Here is a 14,606-nt window from a genome sequence, read left to right as displayed (position 1 = left end):
TGAGCTGGAACCACCACAGATGCTGGAATAGATGTAGCAGTGCTGGCAGACAGAAACAAGCACAATTAAAAAGCTGTCTGGATCATAGTTTTGGCAATATAAATACAGTACGCAATTATTATAGGCTGGCCTGGAGCACCAAGATGGATTTGCAAGTGGTGGCGGAGGAACAATGTCACTATTTCCGTCAGTTCAGGATGTTTTCAGTTATGCAATTTTAGAATAAAAAAAAACAACAGTATGAAAACATGCCACTATCACTCAACAGGCACAATTTGCACAGAAGCTGGCACAATCCAGTCGGACCATTCTTATAGTCAGGGGTCTGTTCTTAAGGTCCCCATAGACACAAAGATTTTTTCTTGCCGAACGACCGATTTTAGCGAAGTCCGACCAATCCTTCGAAATTAATTTGCGGTTAATGGGATTCGAACGATCGTACATCTTACGATTTTTCGGCTGACATCTGTCAGGAAATTGATCGGCCAGGTTAAAAAATCTTTGTCGGTCCCAGTGCAATCTATCTATGTTGGCAGGGCCAAGCAGGCAGCTCCCCTTTTGTTTTCCTGGCAAATGGTCTTTTTAGTTGATGGTCAATTCGAGATAATGGTGATCTCACGATGACAATCGGATCTTTTAAAAATCTTTACATCTATGGCCAGCTTTAGATGAAGAACACTCCTTGGTTTGTTTCTAATACTTTGATCCATTGGAAAAATTGTGTTGTGTTTAAAGCTTTGGCTAAGAGCAGCTAAACATATTATTGTAGTGGCATAGTCTGATGCTTATTTTTCAATAACGGAGGATAATAGTCTTTCATGTATAAAGTCAACAAAGAAGATTATATGAATTTGTTGCCTTGAGTTTCTATTAGAACTCAGGGCTCATGGGGTTTGCTAGCAAGTCATTAGCAGCAATTGTTGAACGAATTGTTTACTGTTCATATATTACCTACAAGTCCTTACAGAATCCATTTTAACTCTTGGCATGTGTTCAACTGATTTGTTGCTTTATCAGCATCCAAAAGCATTAATTCAATGTCACAACACAGGCTTCTTGTCTTAAGGTGGGCCTTTTAGCACAAACTGAATCCTTGTTTGTCGTGCTTAGAGCGCAAAGATTAATATGGCATTTGAAGCAGTAGAGTGACCTTTATTTATGCTTTGCTGCTCTTCTGCACTACGATGTAAGAGCAACCAGTCTTGATAAAGGCAGCCTTTCTGACACCCCAGTATCTGTGGCATTGTGTCTTTCCTCACAAGGAGTATCGGTGAGATCTCACAGGTCCTTGCTAAGGGTACGGGTACAAGAGAGGCAAGGATAATTAGTAATTGATTTTACAGGCGAGTAAAAGGGTGTTTGAAGAAGATCCTGAGATACAGTTGCTCATACATAGCATTAAGAAGGGCACATAACTTTCTCCCTTTCTGTTCGAAAAGGTTATGTAGTGCCTGTATTGGCGTGCTTCCCAATCACTCTTCCTCTGCTGCTTCACAGAACATCACTCCTTTTAAACAGATTTCATCAATCATTTATGCTTAGCCTGAGTATATTGTCTACGTCTTTAACCCTTTTCCTTCAGTAGATGTCTGAGTTATATTCTGTGCTGCGCTATATGCCTCTGTACTGTGCACAGAAACGATGTTATACATGTTTTCTCCTCAAATAATCAAAGGCAATGGATCAAAAAAATATACTTAAACAGACATATTAGAAATTCATTTATGGAGGTCTTAAATATAATTGTAAAATGGCAGTCTGCACCAAGTGGTTGATACCTCCAGCCAGGGAAATGCTTATCAGTAAAAAGATCCCTAACTATATGATCAACCATATCTAGTAAACTTTATTCAGACACAATACAGTACAGTTACTTTAAATCTAGTAATGGCTATGGTAAATAAATACTAGTGTCCTAGGAAAACTAACAAGGATTGATACTACCCTGCTTATTCCCCTGAAGCACAGTTTTTTTGTTTACCACATCCAAAGTATAGAACGTAGTTTCTTATTCCAAAGCTGGGAATAAAAAAATAAAAATAAGACAGCACCCCTATCCCTAGGTATTAACCCATACCCTCCTATAGTCCTCCAATCCCTGGCAAACAAGCTTGTAATTAATTTATTTTTTTCCCTGCAAAATTCCCTCCTTAACATTCTAAGGCACCTTCCTTAACCACTTCACTGCTGGGCACACTGCAGTTGCACAGTTATAAAGCATTACAGGACTCCAGCTCCTTCAGAGAAACGAACATAGCCACAAGGCTAACATTTGACAATTCAAAAACAAAAGTGAAAGTTCAGTTTCAAAGTTGTTCAAAGAAATTCAAAACTTCTTAAATTTTTATAGCAGTGTCAATAATTTGGGTGTTAGAATATTGTTGAGAGCCTTTGTCAGGGCCGGGTTTTGTGTGTGGGCCCCCTGAGACTGGCATCATCTTGCGGAGGGTCAGGAAGAGCGAACACCTGTGCTCTTAGACTCCAGAGTGCCCCATTGAGGCTGACTGATGCCCCTTTATCTGCACTGACATAGGCCTTTGTGGCCTTGCCACAAATCTGGGCCTGGCTTTAGTTGACCCATTGCATTTACTTTTTCCTGCTTGTCCTGTATTGGATTTGGGCTGAATTTTTACTTTTTACCACTCAATTAGAAATGGAAGCACTGAACTGCCAAACTAAGAACTCCCAATGCTAACACAATGATCTTTTGTCTCCCTAAAAGAGAAGGTTTGTGGCAGCGATATTCATATTTTGTAAGTGGGAGAGTAAGCCAGGGAACTAAAACACTGAAATGAGCCAAATTAGCATTGCTTTCTCCTCTTTAAATATAACATACAGTATATTATACCAAAAAACAATATACTTTTTTCTGGATATTTGAAAAATATCATTGTGAGCAACTATATGAGCTAAAAAAACAAAACAAATGGATCGGCTGCTTTTTCAACTTTTATGGATAAGACATTAACTTTTTGAAATAATATAATAAAGAATCAAGAAAGAAATATACAGTAAGTCAGAGACATCAAGGGTGGTATTTACTAAAACTCAACTTTTTCTCACTATATAAAAAGAGTTTTTTGGATTATCAAACAAAAACCAGTCCAAAACCCTTGAAGATCATGAAGGCAAGAAACATCATCAAACTGTTGAAGGAACCATCTGTCATTGACTTTTACATGATTATTCGACATATTCAAGTCTTTTTTTCTTCTAAAAATTCGGGTTCTACCCCTAAAAAAACGACCAAAAAAATGAGGCTTCATAAATAGGCCCCCATATGGGGGAATCCAGAAGGTTTCGATTAGAATAACTGCAATGTAAAAATATTGCGGTGATTGCAGAATTCTTTCTTTATATAACATTTCAAAAGGACTTGTCCTCTATCCTAAGTCTACCCTTCACTTGATTGATGCCTCCTGTCCCTTTGCCTTTCCTTTCCCAGAAGCGCTCAGGTTTCACTAAGAAAACAGCTTGCATTTGGAGTAAATTCCCCTGAGGTGGCCCAGACTACACTCAGCAAAGGTATAAGCAGTTCTTTGTATAATCCGTTCATCATTCTCATCATTGATGATCTCCGTCTTACAGCTCCAGCCTACAAGTGCATTTCAGGATGCTGCTGATGGCTGTCGGAAATAATTCCACTTGGCACACTCCAGCATTTCCTTCCCTTGCCAATATGCTTTGCTTGGCATCCAATGATACTGCCATGAGTATTTAACTGTTGTATGCAAAGTCGTATGATAATATTACCAAAATAATATTCCTTTGACTTGATGCTGAAGAATTTTGGATTTTCAAATAAGTTGGGCATGCCTGAAAATGCAGGTCATGTTGTTGGTCTAAGAGATGATACTATCTATATGTTAATGAGGATAGCCAAGTAGATTAAGAACACATATATACTTTAATGCAATTATCACAATCAGGTAGTTCAACAATGTAGTTTGCACTGGAAGTCATTAATGTTTTAATAAAATGCATAATGGGGGAATAATCATTTAAGGCTAATGCAATTCCAGTCCTGAAGGCAACCTCTTCCTCAGTTTTCACATTTATACCTGATAAAGAAAAGAGATTCTGTCTTATTGGTAGAATGGAAAATCTGTAAATTGTAAGTGTTGCATCCACTGATATCACGCCAAGGAAAAATGGGTAGCATAGGTAATATACACTATAAGGCCTATGTGGACACCTGCCTATCCAAAATCTCTTTTTATTATGTATTGACTATTATTGTAAGATCGCTAGATGGTGTCGTTACATGTAAAACTGTTATGTGTCGTCCTGTTCTGCTGAAAATTTTCTGCTTAATGTGTTGGGCAGTTCTTCCACTAGCAGCTCAAAAAAGTCTCTTCTGTCCTAATACAGAGGCTACAATTCAATACATTCCATAATCAAGTGGCCCCTCTCTTTTCTACTAAAACAGCTCATACTTTCATTTCTGTGAAGGCTTTCCACTAGATATTGGAACATTGTTGGATGCCATTTGCTTCATTTCATACGCAAGAGTTTGGGCACTGATGTTGGGGATAAGGCCTGGCTTATACAGGTATGGGACCTGTTATCCAGAATGCTCTGGACCTGGGGCTTTCGAGTTAACAGATCTTTCTGTAATTTAGATCTTCATACCTTAAGCCTACTAGAAAATCATGAATGCATTAAATAGGCCAAATAGGTTGGTTCAGTTATTAATAAGGCTTAATTAAATCTTAGTTTGGATTAAGTAAAATGTATTGTATTATTATTACAGAGAAAAAGCAAATGGGTTTTAAAAATATGGATTATTTGGATAAAATGGAGTCTATGGGATATGGCCTTCCGTAATTCAGAACTTTCTGGATAACGGATTTCATACTGTGGTTAGCATTTCAGTTCATCCCACAGATGTTCATAGAGGTTGAATCTCTGTGCAGGCCTGTCTACTTCTTCCACTACATCTCTGCAAACCCACTCTTTATGGACCATGTTTTATACATCATTATTATAATTATAAGGCCCTTTCCCAAACTGGTTTAATAACGTAGGGGAAAGATATTTCTCATGAATGTTATTGTATGTAGTGGCACTCGTGTTGGCAGTGATAAGTCTAACCAACTTTAATAAAAGAAAGCGATGTTCATGTACTTCTAGCCCTGTAGACTAGTCAGAATCACCGCTTGTATAGCATTTAAATAATGATTGTACAGCAATAAAAGCTGGTTACATTACTGCAAAAATCCAATCTTTCTCTAATATTTCTTTCTGTATATTTTTCCTGTAAAGCAGGGGAATTAAATCTAATTATATTTAAGTATTGAGAACAGTCTCAGTGGTATTTTTGTCATTACTCATTGAACCTAAATACCTGTTCAGCATGGGTTGCCACTAGCTTACATTCTATTACTTAGATGCCTAATATCTTACACAACAGCTTGAATAAAATGTGTTTTGAAGGCGCATTTGATATGGATAATCAAACCCCATTTGGAGGAATCAGACAGACAGGTCAAAATAATGCAAGGAGGCATAAAAGATTCACCTGTTATATTTTTGAGTTGTATTGAAATATACATCATCAGAGAATTTCTTGCCATATCTAGTAAATATATTCAATAACTTTGAGCCATTCTGTATGTAAATCAGCTATTCTGCAGTTAAATGTTTGTTTTTTTAGGCTGCACTGAGAAAAAAAACTGAGCTAGCTGCCAATCACATACCTTATACATAGCAGTGCAGGGGATATTATGTTTGGAGAAATTCACAGACTGGGCCAATGGGACAGAATTCAGAATAACAGTTTATAACAACTGTACAAAGCCACATATAACTGTACCTAAACTCTGCTATCTTTCCTTGAGATTTAGCTATTAATATTTGTCACTGAACAGACCTGCAGCAAGCCAGTTGTTTGACAGTCGTGATCTAGACTCTTTTTCCTATGGGTGCCTTGTCTGCCAGCGAATCTTTCATGCTGTATGACTCTGAGAAGTGGTGAACAACAATAAACCAACATATCACAAACTGGGACAAAAATCCCCAAAAGGTCATTCATGTTAAGTTCATGCAGGCATGGGCTGATCTGCCAGAGCACCTGGGCCTTTATTCAATATCTGCCTGTGAGCATTCACTTAGGAGACATTATTAGACATACTAGATATTGGGGCAAATTCAGGGGGAATTTTCTCGAGTGAACGACCCGCCACACGTCGCCAGGTGTGAATTCATTACGCAAATTCACTAAAATGCAAAGTTGCGTCTCAGCTGGCCAAGTTTCACTAGTGTGAATTCATCAGCACAAGCATTTCTAGTTTTCAATTCTGCCTCGCAAAACTTTTCTAGTATTCTTACCCTTAGGTCAATTTAAATAGGGTGGGTTCATATAGAAGGCTTTATTAGAGATGTTGATGCAAATGCTTGAAGTGGCCACTTAGTATTAAAAATGTTCAAGGAAGCTTAATAAAGACAAAAGTGATGCTCTAATGTCCTAGACATGAGCCAAAAACAAACGGGGCATGCCCCTCAAATGGTTGGAAAAAAAACGTGAACACAAAAATCTTTAATATTTAAGACTTTTGAAGGCAATCCCTCTTTAAAATATGAGAAAACGCCAGCATTTTTTAGAACTTTTATGACTTTCCCACATACAGGATATGATGTCACTGACATAAGATTGAGGAGGATGTAGCTTCGTCTTATCAGTTCGCCAGGTCTATGGTGGCGAAGGAAACCACTGCAAAAGAGGTAACGTTCTTTAAAATTTGCGGAGTAAAGATCCTTCGACTGAGCTAAAATTCGCCTGGCATTAGGGCACGAAACTGCACTATCGATGGTCTCTTTCATCAACAAATTGTCATCTATGCCTGTTAGTAAATTGGCAATGTCATTGTGGATGAGATTTCTGGCCAATTTTCACTAGCGACGGCCACTTCGTCCTTTAGTAAATCTTCCCCATTGTGTCCTTTGGACATTTGAAAACTTAAAGTCAGGAGCAGGCCTTTGCACATCTGTCAAATTTGTTGTAGTGGATACAGTCTCGAGCGGGGGGGGTCCCTAACATTGTTTTTTTTACCTATGAGCAACATTAAAATTTAAAAATAGTTGGGGAGCAACACAAACATGAAAAATATTCTTGGTTGGTACAATATAAAGCTGTGATTGGTCATTTGGTAGCCCTATGTGGGCTGGCATCCTGCACAAGGCTATGTTATGCAACTAAAACTGGCCTCCAAGCCAGGAATTCAAAAATAAGTACCTAAGTTGAGACCACTAGAAGCAACATCCAAGGGGTTGGTGAGCAACATGATGCTCATGAGTCATTGGTTGGGGATCAATGAATTCTAGAGGAACAGCAAATCCATATACCCCTCTTACAACGTGCTTAGCATAGTATATTTATACAGTATGTATGTTCATTGATGTGCAAGTGGGTGGCAAAATAGGTAAAAAAATTTGCAGTGTAAAGGTATTGTATCTCTGTTTTCTACTTACAAAATACAGGTACGGGACATGTTATGCAGAATGCTCGGGACCTGTTTTTTTTTTGGATAACTGATCTTTCTGTAATTTGGGACTCCGTACCTTTTTATAGAAAACCTGAATTCACTGAATCCATATTGTTTTATTATCATTATTATTATTATTAATAATTATAATTATTATCAGCAAGTATAGTATATAGCCAAATATTGCCTATAGCTACCATTCAACCTTAAAAAGCTCCCTGTTTCTCATTAGCTTCTGAGTTAAGGGTAAGTAACCACTTACTACTCAGTCAGATTGTTTGATGGGGGACTTGATTTTAAATGCACTACAAGCTGTAGAATGCATTGTACATGAGTGTAAGACTCATGTACAATGATGGGCCTTGACATAGCATGTGAGCTTACATTTTTTGGCCAAAGTGCAGTACTAACACCTCATCTTTTGTAATACAGGTATGGGATCCGTTATCCGGAAACCCGTTATCCAGAAATTTCCGAATTATGGAAAGGCTGTCATAGACTCTTTTATAATCAAATAATCCAAATTTTTTTAAATTATTTTCTTTTTATTTATAATTATAAAACAGTAGCTTGTACTTGATTCAGACTAGGATATATTTAATCCTTATTGGAAGTAGAATGAGCCTATTGGGTTTATTCAATGATTACATGATTTTCTAGTAGTCTGAAGGTGTGAAGATCCAAATTACAGAAAGACCCATTGTCCGGAAAGCCCCAGGTCCCGAGCATTCTGGATAATAGGTCCCATATCTGTAATTATATTTAAAGGCAAACCGTGCGCTGGCAATTTTTCTTTCTATTTATGAATTATTATTTTATGAATAATTATGAATTTTATAGTGCTTTTCTCCTGTACATGCCAGTACAAGATAAAAGCATAGCAAATAGTGTGAGATTCTTGATTCACACTGACACATTACTCTACTCCAGAGATATGAAGGCTTAAAACATAGTTATATCCTAATTATGGATATTGTTTAAAGAGTTACTATGTGATTGGTGCTTATGGTTATGTTCCAGAGTTTCATCTGCCCCATTTATTGAATATACTGATAGGCTTTATTACATCCCCTGCCCCAAACCATTATTCTGTGATATATTCATAGAATTATTCTGTAGGTATGTGCTATTGTCTAACACCAGGTCAAAGCAGTTTATATTGACATAATTAAAAGGAGCTTTGGAAATAGGGAACATTTACATGTTTGTTCATTAAAGGTTATGTAATTGTATTGCGAGGAGAAATAAGTCAATTGTATTTTACTGGAGTGAAGCTGTGTTGTACTTGGCATCTGATGACTAGAAGGAGAATCTATTTAGGATTTCCCCTGTGCAAAACTTGTAATCAGCAAACAGCAGCATGCCTGACATTTTAACTTTGCTTATTGACAGCAGCGGCGCCATACTGATGTACAAAGTGCTTTATACACAGTTCCAAAGCTGCAATGCTTCCCATATCTCTTCCTGATATGCTGCAATGGAATAGGCTGGATGGCAATAAAACCTAAAATATATCTATCCCACATGATATTTCTTTGTCACCTTGTGACTGGCTACGCATTGAAAGTCAGAAAATGATTAGCCATAAGGTTTGTAAATATCTACCCCAAGCTTTTTTATTTTCAGCTACAGTCTCCAACCTTTTTTTTTACTCTCATCTGATTATATTTCTTCTTTACAATTCAGATTGGGAATGAGATAGAGTGTGCTCAGAATGAGTAGAAGGATGCAGTAGTGCTCTGAATACTAAAGCACACAATAATGGGAAAGATTGGATATGTGTCCAGGAGAGGAAAAGAAACAATTCATAAGATGTGAATAGGTAAGCAGCACGCTACAAAGCTTCTGCCGACATTCACTTTCTCCGGTGGATAAAGGTGTTTATGTTTGCTGTTCGTTCAGAATGATGGTTTATTGGATGCTGAAGTGCTATAATATAAATTTAGCAGACATCCAATTGCAAAATAATATCCAGTCTCCTCACTTATACATTGGTAACCTTTCTAGCAGTGTATCATTAACAATCGGCTGTTAAAGGGAAAGTACTATATATACCACTTTCTGTAGCCAGATAATTCTGTTTGTCAAAAAGCAGTATTTGGGGACAGGACCATACTGTCTGCAATTGTCAAAAGATATACTTATCATTGCAATGAAGGTGAATTTAAAGAGCAGAAATAGTAAACGTTACATAAATCTGGCATCTCAGACCTGTCGAGGTTGCATATAAGTCAATGGGAGAAGTCCCAATGATTTTTTGATGTGCGCTAGGTCTTGTGCAACACCCGGAAGTTTTTGGGTGAAAAATCCAAAAAATTTTTGAAAATCGGATTATTTTCCGCAAAGCAAATTTTCAGGAAAATGTAATAATTAATAAGCGTCGAGAGATTTTCTCTGTAACAGAGAATATTGAGATAAATTCGGACTTTGATAAATAACCCCCTTCATGTACATGTAAGGAGTGCCCTTTTTTCCAACTATGAGCATTACCTTCTATTTGCTTCAGATGGGACACTTTCTCAGGTCTGAGCCCTCACAATTAGTTGAGGCAGGGTGTTGCTGAACTACAGTTATCTGCTAGGGCACAATAAATGGACGTCAGTGGTTCTTAACCATAGAACTGGTTATTAAACAAGGTCTACAAAATTTTATCAGAATAACGCAGGAATACAGAACATTTGTGCTTAGGCATATTCTCACAGCACACCTTGGTCAGTATATATCCCTGCAGAGTATACAGAGGCACTCCTAGCTTTCAGGCCTTATCCTAAGTGGAATTCGGAGATGTCTTCCTAGTCCCTGAGTCTGGACACTTAGTTCCCTACTCCTGGGTAATAGTGTACCTGGGAACCAATTCCCACTAATACTACTCACTGGAGCCTTGGGACTAAATAACCTCTGACTGCCACTTCTAGAGCAATCTATTAAAGAGGATAGCCTAACACTTACTAGACCTGACCTGTCCGTGTTCCACTAAACCCTTCCTGCCTGCTCAGGTAAGGGATCCGCTTAGCTTATATATATTCTTACATACTGCAACCAAGTAACCAAGCTAAAGGACTCAATGGGTCATACTTTGACCCAGGAAACAAGGGCTTACCTCCTTCCTTAGGCTAAGGACCCTCTTAGCTGCCTTAACTTAAGGTGGCCATACACGGGCCGATAAAAGCTGCCGACAGACCGCGTCGGCAGCTTATTGGCCCGTGTATGGGCCCCCCGACGGCCTTCACTGATCGAGATCTGGCCGAAAGTCGGCCAGATCTTGATCAGATGGGACGAAAAATCCCGTTGGATCGCGGCCGCATCTGTTCGTTGATGTGGCCCCGCGATCCGACCCCCGTTTCCCATGCGTTAGGATCCGATCGTTGGGCCCTAGGGCCCACGATCGGATCAGCCCGATATTGCCCACCTCAAGGTGGGCATATCGGGGAGAGATCCGCTCATTTGGCAACATCGCCAAACGAGAAGATCTCTCAGTGTATGGCCACCTTTATGAGAATGTAGCTGGCCAAACTACAAGGGGAAACTAACCTACCAGTCCCCTACATACATATACTCATTAATATTCCTCTGGTTTACACAAAGTCTTGGACGGAGAAGGGGAGGATCTGGTGCAAGAGAGGATCAAGAAAGCAGGAGAAGGGTATAATTTGGTTAATTTAGGGCAGGTTTATCAAAGGTCGAGGTGAATTTTTGAATGAAAAAATTTGAATTTCTAGCTATTTTTTGTTTACTTCGACTAGGGAATAGTCCAAATTTGATTTGAAATTGATCATGTACTGTCTCTTCAGTGACTTTGACCATGACTATATATATCTAAACCTGCCCCAATAGCCTATGGGGGGCCTCCTAGAACCTATTTGGAGTCAATTGGTAGACTGAAGTTTTTTTGGGAAAAACATTGAATCGAATTTGATTGATTTCACTATTAATTCGATTCGAATTCTGTCGAATATGGATCTATTCAATCGAAAACGGACCTATTCGACTCAACAAAAACTTTGACTTCATTTTGGTTGGTCTTTTTGAATTCAAATTTCGAAGTTCTTTCAATTCAAAATTTGACCCTTGATAAATATGCCCCTTAGTGTTAGGTTAGCTGGCAGTTATATTTAAGATAATACAAAAGCAGTAGATTCTACCCCGTGAAACAATCAACATGAATGCATTGCCATGCTGGGTCTGATTTGTTAAAAAGAAAATTATGTCATTCAAATTAATACCAAGAAGGTTTAGGTATTGAAGGTTCTGTCAGTGGAAAACAATATATAAATATTTGAATTCTTACTTCCATCCCTTTGAATCTACAGTATATATCACTTCCCCCACCATGTGGTTGTGCACTTACCTTTTCTGAAAGATCTAATTCTGTAATGTAGGTGCGGTAGTTGGCACAAGGTCTAGCAACCCATGGCAACCAATCAGCAGGTAGAATTTAGCAGCCACCTAAGTTCACAAATGTGCACACAAACGTGTATTATTTCTATATGGATTGGTCCCCCATACAAAGAAATATGTTTGCTGCTGCTCCATGATATTGGTAGCACTGTGTGTAGAGTCACATCCTCCCAAGGCTGTTAAAGTTCACTTTTCTCTGTTTTGCATATGCCGACTTTTAATGGAGTTGTAATGAGCAATTAAACTCAAATGATGGAAGACTAACTTAGATAAACAGCCCTTGTGTAATGAAAGGAATGAACTAATATTTATTATGAGCTCGGTTATTGCCTTTCCAGCACTCTGTTATTTGTCACGCTGATATATGAACTAAGGAAAGATGATGCATGAGGTTGGTTTTTTTGTCTTCCCACATCGGGCGGAAGATGTATCAAGGCCATTTAACTGCTTTGCTGCTGCACAGAGGAAAGTCATTCGCTGGCCTCAAACGCTCCTTGGGGGCTTGTCTGAAATCACTTTTAATTTTTAGTGCTGCTCATTAGCCATTTATTGTATATTTGCATTAGCTGTTTCTGTGTATATTTATTATGTGATTTGTCTTCCCGTGTATACTTTTTATATATTGTACTTTTATGCACTGTACAGCGAGGCTGCTAATTAACAGCTCTTTACAAATAAAGTTATACATACATACATACATTTATTAAATCAGTTCTAGATGTTTCATGGCTCTGAAAGATAAAAGGCTGGTTAGAGTTAAGAGTTGACCGCCTTACACATGGCACTTCTTATTTATATCTATTATCTTGCTGCAGAATTGTAATGCTGTTTATTTTGTGGAATACTTCATACCCAGTGGTGCTGTGCTAGGAAAGTTATACTGAGGTGCAGCCAGGTAAACACAAGGCAAACTCTCCTAGGGTATGGCAATGGGTATCTATAAATATATAAAATGCTACATTCTCCATATAAACACAATAAAAGGGCTTATTAGAAAGATATTTATTAGCTACGAATCACAGCTCTGTTGGATTGAAAGGGAGAAGAACTTGGCAGAGGTAATGCCATTTGGGGGGCAGATTTAATGTTATTTCTATCTACTATATGATCAGAGATGTCAGCTATTTCCAATGAGTTAAAGATCCATATTTCAGTGCTGTCATGCTATTCCTCTTGCTTTTTGGCAATCTTAGCACAAGATGGAATCATTATTTAAAAACACATACTAGCTCATTATCAATGGCCTGGTATAACGTCATATCATAGGGGTCAGCAAGAGCAGTTGCTATCCCAAACTCTTCCCTGCAGCAAGTTGCATGTTAAACCCCATTCATTAAAGGTCATTTTTGCACTTTTGTAAAGTTGCACTAAGCTCTTCTTGCATTCTGTTCCAAATTTAGTGTTCCTGCTCCTATTGACACAGGAGAATCCTGGAGCTACAGTATCACCAGGGTTCCCTTTGCAGCATTAATAGTTGCAGCCCACTTGCAGCTAAAGAATCAGGTGCAGACATCACTTGGATGGCTGAAAATGACACCAGACCGTTTTTGTGCAATTGCATCCGATTTGTGACAAAATGCATAAGCAATAGCATTCATTTTGCCAAATTGAATGCAATTGTGTTGGGCACAGTGCAAATGCATCAGGTGCAGTGACTCTTTGTGACCGAAATGACAATGGAATTCAGGTGAAAATGCTGCATCGTGGGAAGAAAATCACAAGTTATTGAAGTTGCATTTTGCTCACTGAACTTAAGAATCTAAATGACCCCTTGTGGGTTTTATCCTCTCATATTCATATACTCATATATCATTAATGTCTACTCTGAGCAATCTGTCTGATTTAAAATCTTAATCATAATTAATCAATCAATCAATCAATCAGGGAATGGTAGAAAATGTTATAAGGAATAAAATATGATATTGGGAAATTTGGAGATTTGCTTCAGTGGCATAACTTCTATGCCCATCTCCCCCCCTCCCCCCGGTGGGATGAAGTATGGAAGGTCAGGGCCCAGTGTTTTATTTGCAGCAACGTGCAATAAAAATTAGATGGCAGAGGGGTCTAGGAAAAGGACTGGTTATTAAAATGGTCTACAAAAAAGTTTATCAGAATAACGCAGTTATATCAAAGTTACTTTACATCAGTGATTTTGTTTATTTACAGTATTTAATTTCCTTTTCCTTTTATGAAAGTTTTTCTCTGTGAGCTTATTTACACTGGCAGAGAAAACACCACATGACATTAGCCAAGATGTACTTAACCCTAATATTTGTAGCCTCATATGATATAATCATATAATATACAGTATATAATGATATTACACTTGCTCTCTATCATCTTTTGTAGTTTTTATAAATATAACATTTTCTTCTGCAGCTCCAATTTGAAATAAAACTGGATGTTAAGGCGGTGAATGGTAGGCCTTAAGAAACAACTATGCAAAATAAAAACATTATAGGGGATTTAAACCCAAAAATATAATTTTAAAGTGCATGTAAAGGTAAAAAAATAAAATCCCATTTTTACTTTCTTTAATGAAAAAGAAACCTATCTCTAATATACTTTAATTAAAAAATGTGTACCGTTTTTATAAGAAACCTGACTGTATGCAGTGAAATTCTCCCTTCATTTACTGCTGTGGATAGAAATTGTCAGATGGTCCCTAACTGCTGAGCAGGGAAACAATCATACTTATGAACAGCAGAGGGAGCCCCCGTCTTA

Source organism: Xenopus laevis, chromosome 1S (genome assembly GCF_017654675.1).
Source record: "Xenopus laevis strain J_2021 chromosome 1S, Xenopus_laevis_v10.1, whole genome shotgun sequence".
Lineage (NCBI taxonomy): Eukaryota > Metazoa > Chordata > Amphibia > Anura > Pipidae > Xenopus > Xenopus laevis.
This window is presented reverse-complemented; position numbering follows the sequence as displayed.